The sequence below is a fragment of the Ictidomys tridecemlineatus genome, chromosome 16 (genome assembly GCF_052094955.1).
Source record: "Ictidomys tridecemlineatus isolate mIctTri1 chromosome 16, mIctTri1.hap1, whole genome shotgun sequence".
In the NCBI taxonomy this organism is placed as follows: Eukaryota; Metazoa; Chordata; class Mammalia; order Rodentia; family Sciuridae; genus Ictidomys; species Ictidomys tridecemlineatus.
Window position 1 is genome coordinate 23,019,385 of NC_135492.1, and position 26,506 is coordinate 23,045,890.

General features: G+C 32.6%; 1 long non-coding RNA gene and 1 pseudogene across 1 annotated transcript in view; both read right to left on the minus strand.

Annotated features, from left to right (window-relative positions):
• The window catches only part of LOC144371359 (uncharacterized), a 1,013,058-nt gene that overhangs the window by 591,203 nt on the left and 395,349 nt on the right, over positions 1–26,506 (minus strand). The window lies entirely within an intron of this gene.
• The window catches only part of LOC144371402 (tolloid-like protein 1), a 48,589-nt pseudogene continuing 39,226 nt past the window's right edge, over positions 17,144–26,506 (minus strand).

Sequence of the window (26,506 nt, forward strand, 5' to 3'; positions counted from 1 at the left end):
AAAATAATGTCTTAATACTATTTTAATAGTATTGTGAAACAAATTTTAAACACTTTGTGCCATTTGGATTTTTTCTCCCACACCTCTCTTAGCACATTTTGTTGTTATTATATCATTGATACAAGAAAACTGGCAGTTTTTAACAGTTTTAATGTCTGGAGAATTTTTTATAAAGATAATTTGTGAATATTTAAATGCATGTTCACAAAATGTTATAATTTAAAACTTTTAAAAATGGTCACAAAATCATTCTAATGAAATTGGGGGAAAAAAAAGACACTTAGCTGAGAGATCTAAAATACATTCATTTCTTAACTTCAATGTGACTTGCCTTCATAGACAGCTGCAAACCCTTTTCCTACCCAGTTACTGCTGCTATGGAACTCAATCCACATTCTGCTGTCTGTAGAGGTAAGAACTTCAGGCACCTTGTCCCCACAGAATCTACCTAAAAGAAATGAAAGAATAAAGAGCACCAAATAAATATGATTCTGTGTTCTACTTGCTTTCTACATTAGCTACAAACTATACATATAAAACCTAGTTTGGCTAGTATCTCTATTCCTAGTGATCAGAGTTAGAATAGTGCCTTAATATTTATTTAATAAAGATTAATAAAACATTCTCTTCATATATATTTATAAACTATCAAACAACTGATGTCAGTATTATCATCACATATAGTAAGAAGAGTTAATTCAAAAAGGATATTTACAGATGGACCCATGAAACATCAAGGTGAAAAACAGAAAAGACACAAGTCCCTCGAGACACTGGTTCAAGTCTCCATCTGGTCAGTAAGCAGGAGAGTGACTTGCTGACAAATATGCTCCTGGTCCAAACAGAAGTTGGTTCTCTAGCCAGGGTCAATGAGAACCCATCAGGACAACATCTGGAATACTCCAAGGAACTTACTGCATATACTATCTCATCTATAAAGCTGCAGTTGGTGGAATTATAGGCAGAATAACCAATATTACTATAAGACTTCAGTCTGAGATGTGACGTTTTCTAATTGCATATCCAGAGGTAAAAATAATGAAAAATAGATGCAATACTAACTATTGTTTCTTCCTTTCTTATGCAACCCTTCCACAAAAATTCACTGTATATCTACCTTGGGGTTCTAAGAACTCACATAATGACAAATGTTTAAATGTGACAAAGCACATGAAATAATTCTATAAATACATGACATTTCTATCTACTTTTGTGTGCCTCTGAAAATGACATCATGCATAATTTTTATATGAGAAAACTGGTAGCCAATTTAAATAAAGCAAATTTGTCAACATTGAAAAGAAAGAACAATATCTTCCCAAGATGCAAAATAAATTAGAGGTTCCTATAGTGCATTTTAAGCTGTAGTATGCATGAAAATTGCCAGAAAAATCTGTTAAAATTAATCTCTTGCTCAGAAGATATTGACTTTTTATAATTCCTGAGTTTTTATAATGCTTACACCTTTCCAGATGAATATAGGGTAAGCACTCTGAGTGCTAAAGTTTTACAAGAAATGGTGGAGAAATCTTTTCACATGAAGACCATATCACATTGAGTCAGTCTGGTGGACATAACTCAAATTTTAGCTTCAGATTTATATGAGCTTAATGAAATGTTTTCTTTAGAATACACAAATGTATATAACATATGGCTTCATCTAGGCTAAGACAATGTTTTCCTCAACGTACAAGACAATGTTTTCCTCAAAGGTACAAGACAATGTTTTCCTCAACCTGACTGTTCACATTACTTTAATTCTTCATTACTTCCCTATTTTTAAACATTTCCACAGATCTCCAACTTACTCAGGCTGCTGTCACTTTTAATCTAAGAGTGTCCATTCAGCAGGTTTTGGATGTTCAGAAAAAAGAAATCTGTCTAACACATCAACATGGCTAAACAAAGCTACTTCTAAAAATAAAAGCAGCCACAATGTCAAAAAAAAAAAGGAAAAATTAAGAAAATTTTCAGCTCTCACCTCTTAAGTTAAACAGGGCGACAGTAAACCACCTCATACAAATTAATAGTGTGGTCTGTGGTTAAGCACTGATGGCAGATTTACATAGGGACCAAATCTGGCTACAGCTAATGACACAAACTACAAGTGTTTTTGTTTTCTCAGCCACAGAAAAACTCTTGGAAGAAAAAACAGCAATGTCTATAGAAACAACGAATATGCTTGGCACAGGAAGAATCTATAAAATACCTGACAAAACACATGCTACTGCCTCAGCAAACACAGAACACCCACAGAATATATTCACACCTGATCTTGTTTTTGTTTCATCAAAATGTTTGATCCTCAGCACCACATAGAAATAAAATAAAAATAGTATTGTGTCCACATACAACTAAAAAATAAATGTTTAAAAATTATGAATTAAAAATCACAATTATGAAACTGAAAAAACAAGAAAATACTGAAGAATTAGCATTATAACCCTAATATATGAAAAAGCTATGCTCAAGCATTACGTTCAGATCCAAATATCCACTTGTAATTAAGTTAATTTAAGTCAATTAATCAATGTCTTCATGTCTCTGAGTATGTTTGGAAAAGGGTAGTCGAAATAAAAGCAATGTAGACTACATACATTTAAACTCTAAGATGACCCTTGAGACAATGGATGGTGTCTATACAGGACAGAATACTTGTGTAACCACATAGGAGATAAGTAAGCACTTACCAAGGAGAGGTGACTTCTTCCAGTACCCATCTCTTACTTCAATGTAGTCATACCAACACAAACTACTCTTGTATAGGTCCATTTTGGTAAAATTTAAGACAATCTGTAAGATGGAGGAAAACAACACACAAAGTAAAAATGATCGTAATTTGAATCCTGGAAGGAAGGAACCAAAACTACAGTGAAAAGGAACTTACAGCTATTTCTTTCTTTTTTCTATATTTTAATCACCCTAATATTTTTTTTCTTAAATGCCCCCAAACCATGTTTTCTCATTTTCATTACTAATTCCAATAGAAGCACAATGTTAATAACTAGAAGGAATTAAATTAACCCAACGTTCTGTAAAGTGAATTTGAACAATTAATTGCACAAATAAAACAAATCTTCATTTGAATAGTTTATTATGAATTTTCTATGATAAATATGATTTAAACTATGAAGAATTCCAATTTTTTCATGAATATCTTCTTTTTAATAATTTATTTCAAAGACAAACAGTCAGATATCTATAATTATGTTAAAAATAACCACTGGGTGCCATTTTCCCAGAACATAATATCATTGTGTATGTTGAAATGTTTAAATGCAGTCCTAGCATTTAAATGTATCCTTGAAACTATAATCAAACTCATATGTCACTACTCTTCTTAAGGTCCAAGAATACATATTCAAAGCCTTTCAAGTTAGATTTTGTACATGACCTTTATTCTGTACTTTGTTTTGGAATGATGCTGCTTTTTGTAAAGATAATTCAAGAGCAATTCTAGGAAAGATAATTTTTTCATTGCTTCATAAAAGTTCTTTACTTTTCAAAGAATTAACTCTTTATTTACTTGATTACAACAAAAGTACAATCAATCTAATGTTAGAAATGTGCTCAAATTAAGTAAAATTCATTTGGAAATCATTTTGTGTGTTCAAAACTCATTCTAACTCAGTTCTGCTTAAATTATCTAATATGCTTATGGCTCATAGTATACCTGTTTTTTTTTCCTATTGACATTGAAATGTACTTTGCCCAAATGCAACAAATTATGAATATTTGAAATGTTTCTATTATAAAATAATAATTTATAACAATATTCAAAGAGCTCAAAGAAAATGCTGATTATAAAAAATCTAAAGGAATAATGAAAGAGATAAAATATATAATCATTAACCCTGAACCTATATTACATAAAAATCCTACCAATACTGTGAAGAAAACATATACTTCTTCCCTTTCTTAAACACAATATTTGACAAAAATTTAAGTACTAATTATGGCAAATCAAACCTAGCTTGCCTACTCCTTCCTAGTATGAAGACACAATATCACACAAAAAAATTCTCTTAGCATCTTCTATCTAGGCGCACAGCTTCAATTGTTCATATAGATTAACATCTACTTTTTAATTAATGTACTAAGAAACAAAATTCTACCAAGGATGAAAAAATGAGAGATACTTTTTTAAAATACAATACAGCATGCATTATTATTTAATTAGTACTTATTCAGTTGTTACTATTAGTTTTTAGTTTTAATAGTTATTTTTATCATTCCATTTTGAAGTTTATCTATTTTTCCTTCAATTTTTTAGTTTCAAATATTTTCAAAGACTGTTTGAAAAAATTTCCCAAATAGGGGCTAGGGTTGTAACTCAGTGGCAGACTGCTTGCCTAGCACATGTGAGGCACTGAATTTGATCCCTAGCACCACATAAAAGTAAACAAAATGAAGGCATTCTGTACATTTATAATTACAGGAAATTTTTTTTTAATTCCCTAAGTATCCAAGGGTAAAGTACTGATCATTTTTTCTTTCTTTTTCAAAATCCTCAACACTTGATTGTCAAAACGCTTTAGTTTCTAAATTATTTTTTCCAAGTTACCCAAATATTTTCTTCTCCCATGCAACCTCAGATTATTCTCGGGATACAATGGGAAAATAACTTCTGGCTTTTGCACTTAACTATGTGTTTACTTTAAGTCTGCTACAAATAGGGAATACCACCACTGCCTGATATTAAGTTTCATTCTGCATTCGTATTTTCCCTATAGCAACCACCAGAGTTTCAACTCCATATGATCTCATTTGTTATCATTTGTTATAGTGGAGACAGCAAAAGTAGAAACAGACACAAAAAAGATAACCTTGGATCATTTTGTGGCTCCTCTCTCTGCTTAAAGGGGAGTTTTTTACAATGGTGTGAAAATAGTTTCAATTTTCTCCTGCATGAGAAAAAAAAATCGATGAATTGGATGTATATCATCAAATTTCATCCCAAATTAAAAATGACATGGTTGGATTGTTAATAGTTAATATTCAAATACTTAGAATAAACATACACAACACAACACACACACACAAACATACACACATATCGCGACCCCTTGCCGGCAAGGGAAACACGACACAGGATTCTTCTTTCAGCAGTTTACTCAGGACCTTTGAATCATGATGAGAAAACAGGAACAAGAGAGCAAGCAGTCAGTCTTCCCTAGCTTAAGTACCCAGCCCCGCCAATGAACTAGCACCACGTGGAAAAGTCTAATAGGTACAGTGCAGCGGAAGCAGGCCAGAGCCCAGCCCCACAGCCTTACAAAGAGTTGTTTACTTCTAACAACTTTAACCGCTTAACGAAGCGGAAGCAGAGACCAGCGCCATATTCAGGGTGTGGTCGCTGGCTCCCAACACACACACACACACACAGGAAAGGGGATAACTGCCAGAAAAGTCTCCTATCTTGTTTTTAATCTTCTAGTTTAAACTCCAAGCTCCGTGGAGAAACAAAACCAGCCTGACACTAATATAAAACACAGAGTCCTTTAGAAGTAGAAAATGTAATAAAGATAGGTTTTCTAAAATCAAATCTCCCAGGCTCTGACTATAGAAGTAAAATTCTGGCCTTTGACTAAAATTGCCAGCAGAATTCATACTTGCATTACAAATCAAAAGCACTTGGAAAATATTTTGTTGTTTCATATTATGCTATTTTATGCAAACATATTGCATCTTTCAAAGAAAGATAAAATGAATACTACATAGTACAATTATACAAATATTTTATTTCAGATGGTAAATATAAGTATCAAGTTAAAATTAACCATCTTCCCTTGGAACATGAGATGGAGGGGATTCAAAGAACAGTTCTGTTTCCTGTGATCTGTTAGGAGTCTAAATGCAACGTTAAAGTGATACAATTGCTGTTAAATTTGCTTATTAAAGACTTTGCTTCACAAAGCTGCAGAGTGAAGAATCTTGAAGAAAGACAGAGCAACAGCTCAAGGGACTGGATGTCTGCAAGTCTCCGGAGAAAAATGTAATCGACTAACTTTTGTCCATGCAATTAAGACATTATCGATTACCTAAACAAAGTCCATGGGCACCATAAAATGGCCAATTACAATAACATTTACATCTTTAGAGCTGAGGAGAGGGAAGATGCAGACATTGCCAACCGGATTGATTATTAAATGGCTCTTTAGATAGAGAGAGATTAGATTCAAAAGCAACAAGATGAAATAGATTGTTAGGTTCCAGCCCAAAGAAACCTAAACAAGTCTAATAAACTTTCTGGATTGACTACAGCTTTTTCTCTCAGAAATAAGGCTCATGGGGAGTAGATCAGAGATTGGTACAGAATCTGCCTGCAACCTACTTTTGTGAATAAAGTATTATTGCATCCATTTCCTTACTATATCAACTATGTCTGCTCTTGCACTACAATGCTAGAAATGAGCATTTGAACAAAGACTATCTACCCTCTAAAGGTAAAAATATTTACTCACCAGAAAAGTTTGTCAATCCCTACAATAATTGTTATAATTAAATAATAATTATTATGTATTAATTATATATTTAATAATTATAACATTATAATGTATTAATTAATAATTAATACATTAAATTTTTTTCAGATCTGAAATTGTATTGTAGTAAAGGGAGAAATAATTAACATCTCTTCCTACAATTAAAGCTGTTCTGGAGTAGGAATCAAAAGACCTTGGGTTCAAGTTTGAGCTTTTCAGTTTGCTAATTTACTTAAACTTTATATCAAATGAATCTTCTTACCATCTCAGATATCATCCTATCAGATTTGTCCCATCAAAATTAAATTCACTCACATGTAGAAAAATACAGAGAATCCTAAAGCATTAAGATGTTCATTTCATGGTAAATATTCAGGCATCCATCACAACATATGTTTTGAAAAAAAAATGTAAGAAATTTTCATCCAATTTCATGAAGTCAACTATTTTAGGAAATATAAACATGTGATTTTAAAATTTCACAGAAAAAATAGTGATATTAAAATAAGGGAATCTCAAAATTCATATAATGGACAGAAGATCTTGGGGCTTTCCTTGAAGTTCCTACCTTAGATTATTTGCATAACCTCAAGTAGACCCTAGCCTAGTTGTGGAACCTTGGGGAGACCCAAATTTCAATAAGGAATTATTTATATCAGAGATAGAAACAAGAGTGTGACTATGTTATTAAAACAATTTATTGCTTAAACTCATGTGATATTTTGATTTTGATTTTTGTCATCACCTACTAGTCACCAAAATATTTCCTTATACCTCTCCTTAATCTCCACTCCTACCACATATCTAGTTAGTTCCTAAATGCACACCCCTGCCTAGAAGCTTTTACATAGCCAATAATGTAATGGCTTCCAGTGGTTTTTAGCTTCACTTGTCTCCAGCATGTTCTACACTTATAGTCACATGAATCTCAGTAAAGTCTGGATCCCATCAATGCCTGGTTATCAAAAACTCTCGAGTCCAAATCCACCTTTTCCACTTTCTCTTCCACAACCTCCAACACATAAGATTTATTCTACTCATTCCTAACTTCTTACAGTTATGCCCTGAAAAAGCATCCCAGTTTTTTTTTAATTTTTTATTATTGTTGGTCGTTCAAAACATTACATCTTTCTTGATATATCATATTTCACAGTTTGATTCAAAAGGGTTATGAACTCCCACCTTTACCCCGTATACAGATTGCTGAATCACATCAGATACATCAGTTACATTTCCATTGATTTACATATTGCCATTCTAGTGTCTGATGAATTCTGCTCTCTATCCTATCCTCTACTATCCCCCCTCCCCTCCCCTCCCCTCCCCTCTTCTCTCTCGACCCCCTCTACTGCAAAACATTTCTTCCACTTGTATTATTCTTCCCTTACCCCTCACTTCCTCTTGTATGTAATTTTGTATAACCCTGAGAATCACCTTCCCTTTCTATGCAATTTCCCTTCTCCCTCCCTTTCCCTCCCACCTCTCATCCCTATTTAATGTTAATCTTCTTCTCCTTCTCTTCGTCCCTACACTGTCCTTAGTTACTCCCCTTATAGCAAAGAAGTCATTTGGCATTTGTTTTTTAAGGATTGGCTAGCTTCACTTAGCATAATCTGCTCTAATGCCATCCATTTCCCTCCAAATTCTATGATTTTGTCATTTCTTAATGCAGAGTAATACTCCATTGTGTATAAATGCCACATTTTCTTTATCCATTCATCTATTGAAGGGCATCTAGGTTGGTTCCACAATCTTGCTATCGTGAATTGTGCATCTATGAACATCGATGTAGCAGTGTCCCTGTAGCATGCTCTTATTAGGTCTTTAGGGAATAGACCGAGAAGGGGAATAGCTGGGTCAAATGGTGGTTTCATTCCCACCTTTCCAAGAAATCTCCATACTGCTTTCCAAATTGGCTGCACCAATTTGCAGTCCCACCAACAATGAACCAGTGTACCCTTTTCCCCACATCCTCGCCAGCACTTGTTGTTGTTTGACTTCATAATGGCTGCCAATCTTACTGAAGTGAGATGGTATCTTAGGGTGGTTTTGATTTGCATTTCTCTGACTGCTAGCGATGTTGAGCATTTTTTCATGTACTTATTGATTGATTGTATGTCCTCCTCTGAGAAGTGTCCGTTCAGGTCGTTGGCCCATTTGTTGATTGGGTTATTTGTTGTCTTTTTGTCTAATTTTTTGAGTTCTTTTTATACTCTGGATATTAGGGCTCTATCTGAAGTGTGAGGAGTAAAGATTTGTTCCCAGGATGTAGGCTCCCTGTAAACCTCTCTTATTGTTTCTTTTGCTGAGAAAAAAACTTTTTAGTTTGAGTAAGTACCATTTGTTAATTCTAGTTTTTAACTCTTGCTCTATGGGTGTCCTATTGAGGAATTTGGAGCCCGACCCCACAGTATGTAGATAATAGCCAACTTTTTCTTCTATCAGATGCCATGTCTCTGATTTGATATCAAGCTCCTTGATCCATTTAGAGTTAACTTTTGTGCATGGCGAGAGAAAGGGATTCAGTTTCATTTTGATGCAAATGGATTTCCAGTTTTCCCAGCACCATTTGTTGAAGATGCTATCCTTCCTCCATTGCATGCTTTTAGCCCCTTTATCAAATATAATATAGTTGTAGTTTTGTGGATTGGTTTCTGTGTCCTCTATTCTGTACCATTGTTCCACCCGCCTGTTTTGGTACCAATACCATGCTGTTTTTGTTACTATTGCTCTGTAGTATAGTTTGAAGTCTGGTATCGCTATATCGCCTGATTCACACTTCCTGCTTAGCATTGTTTTAAAGCATCCCAGTTTTAGCTTACGTTCCCCAAGGTGTGCTGAAGTCTACCTGCGTTTCACATTCGCTTTCCCTGTGCCTTGAAACTCTTTTACAACCCCCCCACCCGTCTTCCAACTCTTCAGTCATGCTAGAATCTCCCAATAAAATCTGAGCTCTCTTCAGAACCCAAGTTGCATCTTGCTTTCTTCAGTAATTTTTCATCCTAGCAATTATATGACTATTATTAATTTGTGAGATTCTTGATAGCAAGGATTTATTTGGCACATCAGAAAAATACATCTCTTTTTTTAAAAAAGAATCAAAATTTTTATGCATCAGAAAATATTTATCTATTTTAATAGAATCAAAAATATATATGGTGATTGTTGAATTTACATGGTGCCTTTGGCAATATAAATTATTGTGAATTTACCCCGTAGATATAAAACAAAAATGAGGGATCAAAAAGAAATGTTTGCAAAAAAAAAAAAAAAAAAGAGTCAAAGGACAGCCTTTAAATGAGTTGGACAAAAAAATATTTGGTATACTTAATCTCATCACTAGAGTTAACTATAAAATAGGATTATGAAATAAATGACATTTATAAAGTTCTCCCTCATAGGACATTTTCTCATTCTTTCTCAAGAAGCCAGTAGCCAACTTAAAAGACACCCATATTCAGGATGAGGCTAGTAGATACCAAGTTGATGCTTCTCTGAGACTGCACAGAACAGTCTATTAATATATTCTAGTGAATTGAGGTTAATAGTAAATACCATTCAAGATTAAAAACATTGTAAATGATAACTAATAAATCTTCATTAAAGGTGATATCAAAATGTCAAGTACAATGTTTCAAAATAAGAAAAAAATTTGAAAGATTAAAAATATCATGGAAAATTCAAATTTTCCAAAATATCTAAACATTTTACTTTGTCTTTCTGTGATCATAAGTAGAAAATTGCCATAAAAACAATTTATATTTTCTCCTACTAAGCTCATCTTGTTACTTGAAAATAATTATCAGTCATTGAAAATAAAAACTGATCAGCTACACATAATCAAGACCTGTATTTGGCAAAGTTGGTGATCTGCACTATTTTATTGTTGGTTTTGCTAGTGCTTTTGCAAGACATGGTATAAAGCACATGACCTAGGCTGTTTCAAGGATCCCTAATTCAAGAATGATCTCTCTGGTGCAGCCTGTCATCTTTATAAACTTCACTCAACAATCTGAAATAACAGTTCATTCCTTCTGAAGGAGACTGCAATCAGAACTGAGATATTACCATATTACAGAGTCAGAGCTACCAGCAGGTGAACTCTTGTCTCATCAAATCCTCAATAAATTATAAATGGTCCTGGAAATATTGTGTTAAATAAGAAAAGATAATGACTCTAAAAACATAAAACAGAGCTGTAAAAATAGTTTGTTACAATATAAATATTCAGAAGAGATATATTATGTTTGCACAACAAAATAAATTTCAAGAAGCAGTACGCAATGTTTATTTTGATGAACAAGCAGATAAAAGTAACTTTAGTACAAAATGAAAATACTCAAGGTCAAAATACATAATTTAACACTGTTCTATGAATCATCTAGGGCACTCGACAATTGCCATAATGTAAGAAGGTTTTGGAAAAACGAAAGTGTGTTAAGATTCTATCAAGTGCCACATAATTTGTGAGTAGAATGTTTCAGTGAAAAAACTTAAAGTTCTCAGCAGTTTAAAACTAAATTCTGTAATGATTTAAAGCCCCTTAAGCCACAGAGAATGCTTAGACAGTATTTCCTAAAGTGAAATTAAAATAATTTTATGTACATATATGTGTATCTATACACATACATATATGTTTATAATATATATGTACACACACATATAAGTAATATATATGTATTTGTAAACATACATATAATTAATAAATTTATACAGTAATGTACTGAATGAAAAAAGACTGTCTTAAAAAACAAAACAAAATATAACATACAATTTAATAATTAAGTGTTTATGACATAGTGTCTGCTTATAATTCAAGAAGTACAGAGCCAGGCTCAGGAGGCTGAGGCAGGAGAATCACAAGTTCAAAGCCAGCCTCAGCAAAAGCGATGTGCTAAGTAACTCAGTGAGACCCTGTTCTTAAATAAAATACAAAATAGGGCTGGGATGTGGCTTAGTCCTTTAATGCCTCTGAATTCAATCCTAGTACAAAAGGAAAAAAAGTACAAACATCTATTATTAAAATTTCTAAACATTCCTCAATAAATGTGATTGTTCCAAGTTAAAGATCCCCTCCTACACATGACATTTTAGCCATTAATTGAGTTATGATCAGTTATAAAAAAATCTTTACTATTCAAGTAATTTTAAAAATTAACAAAGAATAGTTGGCACCATTCAATTCTACCACTCAGTCTACACATTGACGACAAGGTTTGTGGATGAGAAAACAAATGTAAGTACTGACATTGTCACTTCCTAATTACATCATCACACTCAAAGTTCAAAAGCCTTAGATCCAGTTTTCTCTTGCATGTATTTTGTTCACATAGACTTCATAAGGTTGTTTTGTAGGGGTCAAATGTTACTATGCCCTGAATCATCTTAGCACTTCTCCTACTGGCAGAAAGACTAGGACTGTATGGTAAAAATTTGTCTTTAAACTACAACTAAGAATTTCTGAGTATATTTGGAAAAATAAAAGCATTCAAAAATATAAAGAGGTAAATTATTATGATGAATATTCTAAATCAACATTACTTTAAAACACAATTTGGAAGTTAAATATAAAAGTCTATCATATGACTTACCTTATATTTCAATTAATTAACCTATACATATCTTCATCTTCTAACATAGAAAATTTTGGTGTAAGCACCATTTAGATTGTGTATTATTGATAAATAATTACAGATTCTCATCTTTTAATAACATGATCAAAGGACTGCACATCCATCTACAAATATATTTCCTGTCAAATGTTCATAGCATCCAACAAATACCAAATTTTAAAATCATATTTTTTTCCATGTTCTGTATTTTACTAAAGATAATGAAAACAGACAACTGCAAAATAATTTGAAATAACCAGTCTCTAAAAAATTGATAAATTATAGCTTAAAAGAAGTAATAAAAACATCTTATTAATTTAGTAGTACCTAATGTTTTTAAATCATACATAAATTCTGGGCTCCTTAAAATTTTTAAAACATCATAAATAAAATTTGGGTTCAAAATGATTTTCATAAAAGGAAATGGAAAAAAAAGAATCCTAAGTAATCATCTGAGAAATTATAGTAGGATAAGTTGTTGAAAATTTTTAAAATATATGTTGTAGCAACCATGTAGCCAAGCCTAAACACTTCAAGTCAGGGCACAATTATCAGCTCCTGGAAGACAGCAGATCAATTACTCCTGACTCTACTCTAGCATCCTTTATGGATTAGATTTACTTCTTCACCATGCTCTACTGCCCTCCTCTGAAGTCCCTCCCTTGCTATCTGAATATAAATTCTGTGTTACCTTCCATGTCTGTAATATCCAGTGCAGTTCCCAGCACATATAAAATCTGCTTCATTCATTCATTCATTCATTCATTCATTCAAGTTTCTTGAGCTCCTAACTTCTATCTGATTCCAGATACCAGGAAGGAAAGCCCAACTCTGATCCTTGAGAAGCTTTCAGTCTAGTGTGGGAAATGACAAGTAACTGACAATCATGAGAGTAACAAAGACAAGGATCAAATAATGAATTTACCACTGCAGGAGTCCTGGAAGACCAGGGCATTTTTAAGTAACAGGATTTCAACAGCTGGCAATTATTGGTGGTTATGTCTGACAGAAGAGACCCAAAGCAAGAGATTCCACTGGAGGATAATGGATGTAGGGTGAGAAATTAAGTTCTAGGGAAATCAGTATCTAGACATGAGGGTGAGGGAAGAGATGTGGGACAAACTTTGAAAGAAGCCTGGAGAAGAAATTTAACCTTTAATCTGAAGACACATTTGAAAAGACTTGCATTTTGAAATGTCACTTGGACAGCAGCATGGCCAGAAAACTGAAAGGATAGATGAGTAAAGGCAAGAGATAAACAGGAGTCATGCCAGCATTCAAACAAGAGAGGATGATACCCAAAATATTCACTGTAGGAATTTGAGATTCTAAGAGGGTGGAAACAAAAGGGTGGAGATTGAGTAGGCATGGGAAGAGAGGCAGACAAAAGAATGGAGAGGATGATCCCACTGTCTAACTTGGGCTACTGGGGGTCCTGTGCTACCATCCACTGAAAGGGGAAGGTTTGCTGATAGATAAATAGATACAATCACAAATAAATAGAGAAAAATGACTAAGTTGACAGTATATGTTAGCCAAAAACCATACATCTAAAAGCAATTATAGAAGAATTTTCTATCTGCATTCTTGGAGAATCATAGAATTACAGTACAGAAATAACTATAGTTTAGGTAACTAAAAAATATACCTATATCAACTTTAGAAATAAATGAAAAAAGTGCTAGAACACTTTGAAAGTTCCTACTCTATCAAACCCCATGCATGTTGAAACTGGCCTTTCATCCCTTCAGCCTGCACATAAATTTACATCTATACATATATACATTCTATATATTTATTGTTTGCATATCAAAAGTGAATTTGTGGACACAGGTTATTTGCATAAAAATGTGAGTATACATATATGTTTATATTACAAAAGAGATTCTAATTTTCAAAAGCTTATTATTAGATATAAATTTATTTCTTATCTTTTTCTAAAAATTTTACTATGTTGCTTGATGCTACAGTTTGGATATTAAATGTTTTTCAAAGGCCCCTTGTGGTAAAGGATTGGTCCCCAATATGGTGCTATTTGAGAAGAGGGAGACATTTAAGAGGTGGGGCTTAGTGGAAGGTCTTCAGGTCATTGAAGGTGTGCCCTCTCTTCCTCCATTTTTCACTTCCTGGTCATGAGGTGAGCAGCTTTGTTCCACCACATGTCCCTGCCATAATGTGCTACCTCACCACAAGTCCAAAATCTATGGGGCCAATAAATCATAGACTGGACCCTCTAAAACTATCAGCCAAAAGTAAACCTTTAGTCTTTATAAAATAATCACCTCAAGCATTTGTTAAAGTAATGTAAAACTGGCTAACATGCTTGACAGACTTAGCTATGGAAGAGCTATGGAGAAAATATTACCATTTATAGTTGGTCCAAGTACCAAGTAATTACAAGCAAAAGGTTATGGGATTACAGAAGAAAACTGAATGAAGAAAAAAATGCTGATTTCTACCAGTGATTGTAGGAGAAGAGTAAAACTTTTTAAAGATGAAAAAGAAATTAATGTAAATATTAAAGTAGAGAATACCCCTAGAAAATAAGAATCTCAAGGAAAAATAAGAGGCCCCAAAAGAGAGAGAATAAGAGAACAAATTAATCATTGACAAAAGCAGATATGTTATAACACATATCTTAGAAAGGATCACCTTCACAAGCAAACTGCTAATTGATAGGATAAAGGAGAGTTTAACAATGACCTAGTCTCTACCCCCACTTATGTTTCTTGACCAAATGGTATACAGGGTACTAATTACTATGATAGCAGGCAAGTAGCTTTGGTGGGTGTCCTTTAAGATGCCTTACTGCTTGAAAGGCTTGGAAGTCATCAGGACACAGGATTGAGCGTCTGGTAGCAGAATCCAGGAATCTATCCTCTCTCAATGCTGAGCATCTCCACCTTCCCTTCCCATGACCCTCTGGGACCATGTGATCCAGCATGTCTCCTACATCAGTACCAGGGCTGTAAGGGATCATCTTTTTTCTTTACACAGTAATTCGTAAGAAGACTTTCTTGCCTACCTATAGAACTAAGAGGAAGAAATCACAATGAAAACAATTCTAAATTATAATTTACCTCTGGAGCATCACCTTAAAAATCTAGTTTTAGTCTTATTTTGAGCTTTTTCATGATTAGGATTTACTGATAATAAAATGAAGGTTTCATACATCCATTTAATTTATACTTTCAGCATATAGAGATAAATATAATAATGGATTTAATAATAATGGATTATAAATATAATAATGGTTTATGTCACCTATAGGTTCCCATAAATGTAACTGTTACTATTTTAATTAAAAATATACACTGTTCACTATCTTATAACAATTTTTAACCATTCTCTATATTATTTAAGAAGGAGCAACAGTATTTGCAGGCAGTCATATCACTTACCACTCACCACAGACCCTAAAAGCCACAACCATGCAAATCTTACTCTATACTTTACCAGGTCAGTGTTTCTTTCAAGATTAAACTCTAAGAAATAGCTCTATAAAATGTACTTCTACTAGAGTTTTGAGTATAACCAGATGAGAAGCAATGTTGGCAAGAAAAGTAGTCAAATATATTTCATGAACTCTGCTGATGAGCAATTTCTAACAGAAGAGTAAGAATAAGGCAAACTCCAAAGGAGCATGCAGTGTAACATGTTCAGTTCTCCCTTGTTCTGTGAAATTCATAAACTGTAACACATCTTTGTGAACTGCATGAAATACAAATTGTCTTTCTCACAGATCATTGTGCTTTTATGAGTGTGGATATACTGTATTAAACAAAATAGTGCCTATGTTAATTATGACCCATTGATGCATTTTACACAATTAAAATCTCAAGATAAAAATGTAATGATAGTTCTGTTAATAACTGAAATATGAAGATCCATAGGCTGAAAATTAAATTATGGTGCCATAAGTTCAATTATTTTTGTATTCTCATTGACTTTCCAAGTCAATGTGCAAATGCATCTCAGAGAGCTTTTTATATATATGCATACACACACACACACAGACATATTTAAAGAGACAACCAAATGAGATTTTCAAGGAATTCATTTATGAAGTTATGACTAATCACATCATCTTTCTCTTTTTAAAAGTACAAAAGCATATGTCCAATGTTGCTAGAAATTAGTAAAGGATCACCGTATCCTTTTTCCAAGTAGTAACTGTCTTATAAATTTATCTTTCCTATCATAAACTGTAGTAAAAAAATAATAAAACAGCACCACACAGATGTGTGTATTTTACAGATCTACATAAATATTTTTAAAAGGCATTATTCAAATATGAATTTAACCTAAATAACATGAAGTAAATTAACTAATTAACATTAAGTAGAAATTTCTGTAGATATGATACAGAAATGTTTATGTGCAAAAGAAAAATTTTGAAGTTTTCAATATTGCATCATTGAGATACAAAAGTTTTTATGTACTCACTTAAATTTCTCAGCTTCACTCTGAAAATTTAATGGACCTAAATTTTTTAAACTAATAAAAATAAAATTGGGAAAAAATAGTTTCTCACAATTTTCCTTAGCAAATGTGATTTAATGGAGAGGAAACTCCTTTTAGCAGAAATATCAATACAATAATGCCATTGCCCATACTGAAATCATGAACTTCTAGCCATCATTTTATACACTTACTCAGTAATTCACTAGCAACATGCTTAGAAATTATTTTTTGTAAAAAACTTAAAATTCCTACTGATAAAACTTTAGTTTACATACCATCAATAATGCTTCTGGCAAGAAAAGATCCTATAGGATCTCATTCTGAAAAGATAATCTTTTTCTGTGAGCAAGAAATAGCACTTAGCTACAAAATCACGATACTACTTAACAGTGATCAGATGATCATTCTATTTGACTCTTACTCATAAAGCTAAAAGAAATAAAAATATACCATTTGATTTTTAGCAACCTGTTTCTATTTATAGCTGTGAGTACTCCAGAGTCCTGTTCTATCTCATTTTGGATCACTTGAACTATATACACCCTTTGCCAGCACAGAGAAGGACAAGAGTTAAATTCTGGCTTATGCATCTGGAAGAGCATAGTGAAGCCCAGGCATGCCTCTGTGTTTGTTTTGTGCAATACCTGGACATCTATACAGCTTTCTTGCCTGTGCAATATCTCCTTTGCTTAATCGGGTTCCCTGACCAATTACCGGACGTATGCCGCTTTCATCAGGGTTGGGGAGAATGGTATTCAGGAACATCCCCCTGGAAAAAAAAAAAGAGAAACAAACCACACCTACGTCACCAAATTAAAACTCCTAACAAACGTCAGGCTGTTTTTTCCCCCCATACTCAATTTTAATCATAGGGGAGATATGCCAGTTTGAGTTTTATGCAGTATGAGGCTTTCAAAGTACTTTCATCAAGGTAGGACAAAAAGATTCATGTTAAATGTGTGTGCCTCACGTTCAATGATAACATCCACTTTTTCCTTAGAAATGTACATCATATGTTTGTAATAATCTGAAATACTTTTTCGTCTCCAACTAGACTTTTATTTGGGTCTCCCACACAGATTACCAGGTTGAAAAACAATTCTTCCTCATTAAATAAGAAAAATAGCAACCTCCAAAAAATAATTAAAGCTACTGAAATTGTAAGAGTTAAATGAAAAGTTAATTTTTTTTAGTTAAACTACTAATTTTACCTAAAGAACTGAGAAGTTCAGTATTATTATAGCATATGTTACAAGAACAAGGAAAAACAGGGAGCTGAGATTTAGATAAGACCATGCAAAACAAAAATATTGTAATTTTGCATATGTAAATATACATATACACACACATATATATATAATATAAATTTTTTCACTATGAAATAAATAAGCAAAAATAGCTTGATCAATGTCCTAATAAGGCTAAACTACAGATAATGAGTTATTTTGGACTCAAGGTTGTGGTAGGAGAATTGCTATTTTTCTTAATATGCATCATTTAATATTCTGGCTACACTGCACTAAAGTTGCATTCTAATTTTGCAATATATATATCAAACATTTATAACTCAAAAAGAAGTAGTAAGCTTAAAAGTCAAAACAGACTGAGAGACTATTCCAAAGAGTTGAGAAGTATGGAGTCTGTGTATATGGAATAAAAAAAGTGGAAAAACTGTACATAAATTTAAGAAATAGAATCATAAAATATCTTTCAAATTAAGATAACCAATAGGACGTTCCTTCAACAGAACAACATTTTCAGGTCTATTTAATTCTCCCATTAGGAGATATTTACTAAGCACTGTTTTAGGTCTGGATTTATACATCAAATAAAACATACAGAAAGTCACACCTTCATGATTCTAACAGACTAATGTCGGGAGAATGGCATTAAACAAGATATTCATAATTGAGGTAGTGATAGTGCTAGGGAGAAAATATAAAGGTAAAATTTTGGATATTGATTGTGCAGTTATGATAGCTGGCTTTTTAAGAGGATGATTGAAAAAAAAACTTATTTGGGATTTGACGTTTTAACCAAACATACAAGAAGTGAAGGTCAGAGCTATATGTGTAACTGAGAGTAAAGTGTTCCCCAAGAGAAAGAACAAGAAACACAATAGCTTGGAGATGAGAGGATCTTGAAAGTTTGAGCACCAGCCAGAGAATTTAACTCTTACCTGGAGGACAACTGTTAATCTTGGAAAGTTGGAGAAAGTTGGTAAACAGAAGAGTAACATGATCTCTGAGTAATTTAAGGATAACTTCTCTAGTTTTTAATAAAAGAAAGAGTGATGAACATTATATTTAACTTGAATAACTCAAATAAGGACAGTGGAACTCTAAAACCAGATCCAAGCATCTACAGAATCCTATGTGTATACCACCTGAGATGTGGGTGAAGATTAATGATTTGTGGAAACTGATCATTAAAAGTGAGAGTTTGCATATAGTTGTAAGATTCTCCACTGGAGAGGACACTACAAAGGAAATGAAAGGCTAAAGTACCAGGTAGTGTTAAAAAAAAGCTATTTCTAAATTAATAAAGTGCTACAATATATGAAGTCCTTCCATACTGATGTCACTATTTTCTATTTCAAAACTAAATTTATAATATTTGAAAACTTTTAATATTTTCCAGCTTTCAAAAAAAGATTCCATTTTAAATGGTCAATGATATTTTGGAGGTGAAAATATTTCATATCTTTGTAATACTTTTATGAAATATTTTATTGAAAAATGAGAGTTTTCCAGTGTGAAAACATCTATGTTACAAAATATCCATGGGCATTAAAGCCTCATTCTGCCTAAAGAAGTAATTATTCAAAAAGAGGTTAAGTGATTTATTCTTGTGTTCTTTCTTTGTCATCATCAAGAAGTTAAAAATTCTCTTCCCTACATCCTGGCCATTGAGCAAGACAGACTTTTAATGGATCATCTCAGTGAAATCCTATTAACAGGCCTGAGTCACATCCAGTTGGGAGTATGCTAACTAAGCTCCATTATTCATTCACTTTAGCTACAATTAAAGAGAAAAATAGCCATGTTTTTAAATAAAATTTTGCGAAATATTATAACTCTCTTTTTAGTGAAAAATTAGAATTTTCCAGTGTGCAAACATCTACATTACAAAATATCCATGAACATTAAAACCTCATGAGTCCATCCCTGTTTCTCCCAGATCTGCTATTGATCTACACTCATGAAAACAATTGAAAGTTTTATTGACTCTTTTCAGAATCTACAAGCGTTATGAACAGAAGAAATTATAAAACTTTATATGTTTACATCTGCAGAATGAAGAACAAAAATTCTGTGATCAACTCAGTTGATATAAAAACAAAAAAAAGCATTTGTGAAGATTCTACATGACAAAGTATTTATCATAATGAGATCCTTTTCATGATACTCAATAAACTAAAAATAGAAGGAATTTATCTCAACATAACACAAGCCACATGAGAAAAGCCTAGAGTTAATATCATATTCAATGGTGGAAAACAAGCTCTTCCACTAAGATCAGAAACAAGGCAAGGATACCTATCGTCTGTCACCTCTTCTGTTCAACACAGTACTAGAAGTCTTAGCCAGAGAAAGAAGAAAATGAAAGTGAGAGACAGAGAGAGGTAAGGAGGAGGATGAAAGGAAGGAAGGAAGGAAGGAAGGAAGGAAAGAGAAAGGGAGGGAGAAAAGAAGAATATAAATAGAATGCATGCCAAATTGGAAAAGTAAAAATGATCTCTGTTTACAGATGCCATGTTCTTATGTGTAAAACCATAAATACTCTACAAAAACTGTTAGAACTAATAATGAAACAAAGATACAAATCAATATAAGATAGGCATTTCTGTGGAGTAACACAGAACAATCACAAAAGAAATTAAGTAGAAAAGTTCTCCTTATAATAGCATTAAAAAATGTCTGAGAAATAAAACTAACCAAAGAAATGAAAGCTAAAAAAAACAATGTGGTAAGAAATTAAAGAAGAGGGGCTAGGGCTCAAGTGGTAGGGCGCTCGCCTAGCATTTGTAAGGTTCAATTCTCAGCACCACATAAAAATAAAATATTGTGTCCACCTAAAAATTAAAAAATAAATATTTTAAAAAAGAAATTAAAGAAGACACATAAAATAGAAATATTCTTTGTTCACATATCATATTACCCAGTCTACAATCCATATCAAAATCCCAAAGAGATTTTTTTTGCAGAATTAAAAAAAAAACACTTTATAAATTATGTATAACCTCAATAGAAAATAAAAATCTGAAATAATTTTAAGAAAAGAAATAAACTTGAAGAACTCATACTTTGACTTTTGAGAAATGATTTCAAAACATATTATAAAGCTATAGCAACCAAAATATGTGGTACTGGCATAATTGCAGAGCTACGGACCAATGAAATAACAAGGGCCAGAAATAAACTTCATATATAAAGTCAAATTATCTTTAACATGAGTGCCATAACCATACTCATTTGGGCAAAGACAGTTTTTTTTAAACAAATGGTGTCACAAATCTGAATATCCACAAGAATGAAGTTTTGAAACAGAATCATAGGTCAAAGCTAGTTGTCATACCATACAAAGATAGGTTGGTGGTGACTGAAAGCAGGCAGCAAGAACAGAGTAGTTTTGGGGGGGAAATGCAATGTAATATCAAAGTAGTACAGACTAAGAGAATATGCTAATATGCTACATATGGTAATCCTTAGTAAAGATTCATTCTATGAAGGACAGAGGAGATAAATTTCTTTCACTTCCTCTTCTCTAAAGCATTAAATCCCAGGTTCATTCTAAATAATATAATTCAACAGCCTGAGAACGGTGTCTTGGATGAACTGGGATGTAACGATCAACTTCTTACATATTTACATGTAAAAATGAATTTCAAGCATTGACCTAAAAATAAAAATTTAGGGTTAATTTCAGGCCAAATTTCTGGATACATATCTACAAAAACTTAAATTCAAATTCAGGAATGAACAGTTAGTATCTGGATAGTTATCACATTTGCACAAAAATAAATATTATATATCTTCAGAAGGTAATGACTTTTAAATCTATGAATGTTAAATATAGTCAACTCTCAAATTTTTGACATTCAGACTTTTTTAAAAGATTTATTTTTTCTTTTTTTGGTACTGAGGATTGAACCCAGGGGCACTTAACTACTGAGTCACATCTCCAGCACTTTTTATGTTTTATTTATAGCATTCAGCATTCAGGGCATCATTAAGTTCCTGAACTAGCTTTGAACTCATGATCCTCCTGCATCAGTCTCTCAAGTTGCTAGGATTATAGGAATGTGCCACCTTGCCCAGATAAAGATAATTTTAAAATGTTTTCATGTATTAAGGGGTCATTAACATGTATTTTACTTTTTACCAAGAAATTTGTTTTTAGAGCATAGGAATACATTTGAATATTTTTCTCTTTTTCCTAATCTCGTTTTTAAAAATAGATGCTAATGAAATGTGACATGGACATAAGTGGGCAAGAAGAATGAATGGAAATGGGCAGGAAGGTTAGTGTAAAATTGATGTCAATGGGAAGAAGGGATGAAGGAGGTTAGTGCTTAAATTCTTCCAGATCCTTACCTGGGAACTATTTGCTTGATGGCATCATCTTTAGAGTAAAGTAGATCAAAACCCAAATGTATTATCTCTTTAAAAACAGCATTCAATTACTAATTAAATAAATTTAAGGTTAGCAATTGATGAACTGTAATTGTCAACTACGTGGAAGTAAAATATCTTCTTAACCACCTTCTTTGAGAATCCATCTAATAATATCAATTTTTGACCATAAATGGTACTTGAGTACTAAAAATGATAATCTACATTACAAAACACTCTTTTTAGAGAATATAATTCAAACTCAACAATAAAGTAACCTGTTGCTTTAGAAATGCCTGAATTTCATTAAGCAATGCTTTGCCAATTTAATGTGCTGATTAGTTTGGTAATGGTTTTAATTGCCCTTTCTTTTATAATTTATGAATATAAAATTGTTTGAATCATTTTAAAATGATCACTTTAAATTTATACATTGGATAGGTAATGTAAAATATCTTTTAAATGAACGCCTGCTATTAGCTATGAATGTTAACCATTATTTTTCTACTTTCTTTCTGACAGGAGGCAGCGATATTGGAAGATGGTCTGGTTCTAATGTCAAACATAGCTTTGTGAGAGGCCACATGGAGAAAGGGATTAAAAGTCAAAAGTTATAACCTGAGACTCCAACCTTGAGAAGGTGTTCCTGGCATAGTGCATGATACTGTCAAAATCGTATCTTTCACCAAGGGAGTTTACTTCTCCAGGCTCCATCTTCAGAAAATTGTACTCTTGACCTATGAATCAGGGATAAACAAAAGCCTTTTAACTAAAAGAACATAAGAGCGCTTCTTAGACCTGCATCTGCTTTTGACTAAATGACTGATCTTTTTGCTGATTGTATTTACATACCAACTCCCAGGTGTGTGCAAAAATCATTTGCACTCTGATATCATATTAAAAGAGCAAGTTGCAAAAGAACTGAATTTGAACAATGGGTTCAGTTCTGCAGAAAGGAAATTACCAGAAGCATATTTTGGGTTTGTTTTCTGTGTATACTTGTTAACACCACATAATATTTGTTTCTTTAAAATCATACTGCTTCTCTGGATAGAGTAGAAGTGATTGTAAAGTTATGCTTTTATTTAATGCGTTTCCCATAATTTTCTCATGACTATGTTTGCCAGGACCCACAAAAATTATCTGACTATTTGCTTTAGATCCTTTCTAAGAAACGCTGTGGGAAGATACAAAAACAATATTAGTATAAACACAACTCTGAGGTTATAGCTACATGACTTCATCATTGGTGATAAAACAATAGCCAATCTACTTTCATTCAAAAATAAAAGAAGGTTCCCCTTGAGAAAAAGATGTTTCTACTTTGACAGCTTTTGAATCAAGAATAATATGCTTCAGAACTTTTTTTTTCCTTTGCACATCTGCTATCTTAACTTCAGGACATCTTCAATTTTAAGAGATTTTCGACTGCCTGTCTGTACCTTTTTAGGCAACATTTTTTTCCTGAAATTTGAAAAAAAAAGAGTTAAATACATGGGTCTACATCAATAGTTCCCAAACCAAAGAATTTCTTTCAAGAGAGTTTACATTTCAATGATTCCCTTTTCACTGTTAAATCAGTCGAAGATGATGCAAGTCATGTTATTTATGTAATTTGCAAAGCTTTGAAACATTTTATTTAAAGGTGAAGTACTGGAATTGCAAATTCATATAGGGCTGGGAATGAAATGATCATACCATTATTATAACTAGGTTTTTAGTCCCCTGTCATATTTCTATTAAACATAAAAATATTAAATAAAAAGTTTTCCAAAAGGCAGTAAAGAAATCTAGTGATTTCACAATATAACATCTCTCTTACATGATGATGAAACCAATACTCATTTGAGCATTAGGGATGAAGGAAACAACTTGGATCCATAGAACCCTGTTCTAGGCTAAAGTGTTTTAGTGCATCTTCGAATTAATTCACACCATAAAAAATTTTAAATTAATTATCTAGCCTATATAGTGAAATATATCTTTGAATGAATTCACACCATAAAAAATTTTAAATTAATTATCTAGCCTATATAGTGAAATATATATTCAACAAATATCTGATATATCTATGTGTGTTAGAAAATATTCTTAAAAATTATCCTGAATTTTCATTCAAATTCTTGTCTTCCTAAGGAATTTTCAGCATGTTATAGCATATCCCATTCTAGAGGGAATTTTCAAAAAGCTATAGACCAGATTTTGTGACCCATCAACAAGATTTCAATTTAGAACACAATATGAGAATAGATTCTCTAGCTAAAGCAAAATTTCATAAATTTTCTGAAAGTGAAACATAACCAAATTCAGAAATGCATTTCCCTGCATATATCTTATAACTTAAACATGTGAAACAGAGGGGTTTGCTAGTTAAAAAGAACATAGCCACATACAATCCAAACAAAAGAAAATTAGACTTGTTTCTTGAAAGAAGGGGAGAATCAGTGATAGAAACAGGGTGACCCACACTTAACAATTAAAATAAATGGTAGCTTCTTTCTTGAACGTATCTTCTAATGTAAATTTGATCCTCATACCAATTTACCTCTTAATCATAGTCACCAATTCTGCATGTAAATATGAAACCAGCATTTGTTTTTATTACCCAGAGCTCTTGGGAAACACCTGATCTTAAGTTTCTGAGTTAGGGAAACTCATAATTTGTTGATAACTAATCTCTAACATGAATGCTTTCAGACTGGTACAGTAGTTCTGATACAGGAGTTCCAATTACTTAAGAAATCTCTGGAAATATATTTTATTTTCAATTGACCTGAATGTTTAGTCAAAAAAGTATTTGATCAAAATTTTCCTACTACTATGTCAGGTATTAAGGTATCATAATCTATTTCTTAATAATACCTATACATTTTTCCCTGTTTAGGTAATATTTATGTTGCATCAGAAACCCTCTTAATGGTAAAATCATTTTTGAAAGTTATGTACTTTATAAGAGTATTTGGGGGATTCCACATAATATTTGGCAAATAGAAGAAAATAGCAGTGATTAATAGAAAGCTTCTCATTTCCTTGATAGTTGAATTAATTTTCAGAAATATTGTTTCCTCTTAAGTTTTTCTCTCAATGACATAAAGCATAAAGATGAACTTTGATGGATGGTTCAAGCCAGGGCTTCTATTTGGGGGGAGTATAAATTTTCTTTGCTTCTCTTTAATATCCAGCTCTACAGATCACTTTGTCATTCTTGAATTGTTTTCCTCATTTGGCTTCTGGAACATCATATTCCACTGATTTTTTCTTTTACCTCTTAGAGGACACCTTTGGTCTTCTGGTGGACACTCTTCTAAAGGTTGCTCAAATCTTGTTGCTTTTCATTTTCTATGCTCCACTTTTTTCTTCTTCTTCCTCAGTTTTTCCCTAGACGGTCAAATCCACTACAAAATGTTTATCTTCAGATACATACTAAAGTCCAAACTCGCCTTTCCTTTGTCTAGTAAAGGAGGATCAATTCAAAGGGTCTTTGAATTGAGGGATGTGTTAAATGGAATCAGTATTTTTTATTTCTTTTTCTCAGAACCAAGCCTCTTCACCAGTGTTCCTTTCTTCAATTGATGATACCACAATTCATTGTGTTGTCTGAAGATAAAGCTTTTGCAGATCTTTCCTTATGTTCCTCTTAAAACATTTTAAGACTCTCTTCTTCCTCTTGCCCTGTCCTACCCTAATTGAGAACACAGCCACCTCTCAAACCTCTAATAGGTTTCCCTCACTTGAGGCTCATCTTTCCCCCACCCCCAATTAATGTTTTTTACAGGTTACAGAATTCCTCTTTTAAAAATCTTAACTTTCTCTGTTTATAACCCTTCACTTGTTCCCCAGTAACTACAGGATACAATCTAAATTTCTTAGATTCACAGAAAAGATTCTCCACCCTCCCTAGGTAGTTGTGAACTAACTCTCACTCATAGTTCAACATGCCACCACAACAGTTAAGTGAAAAAGATCATGTATTTTCAGCCTACAAATTTGACCACTTTTCTGGTCCACCTGCAATAAATATTCATACTTTATTTCTAAATTTCATATTTGTGTGTGACATCTCTCTGGATTTGCCAATGCACATTTGTTACAACTTGCTTCTTTTCTGCAGTATTCTCAATGTGACAGGTACTTTTCTTATTCACTTGAAATCATTTGTGTAGATACAAAGTTTTATGTTTTCCATGACAGTACCTTTCAGTGTCTAATAGTGCCTCAGCATTAACTGGTACCAAATATATAATGAGCAAATAAAGAAAGCAACTCTAAATTATAGAAAATGATAAGAATTTTAACATTGATAACTTAAAATTGCCCATGAACAAGAAAG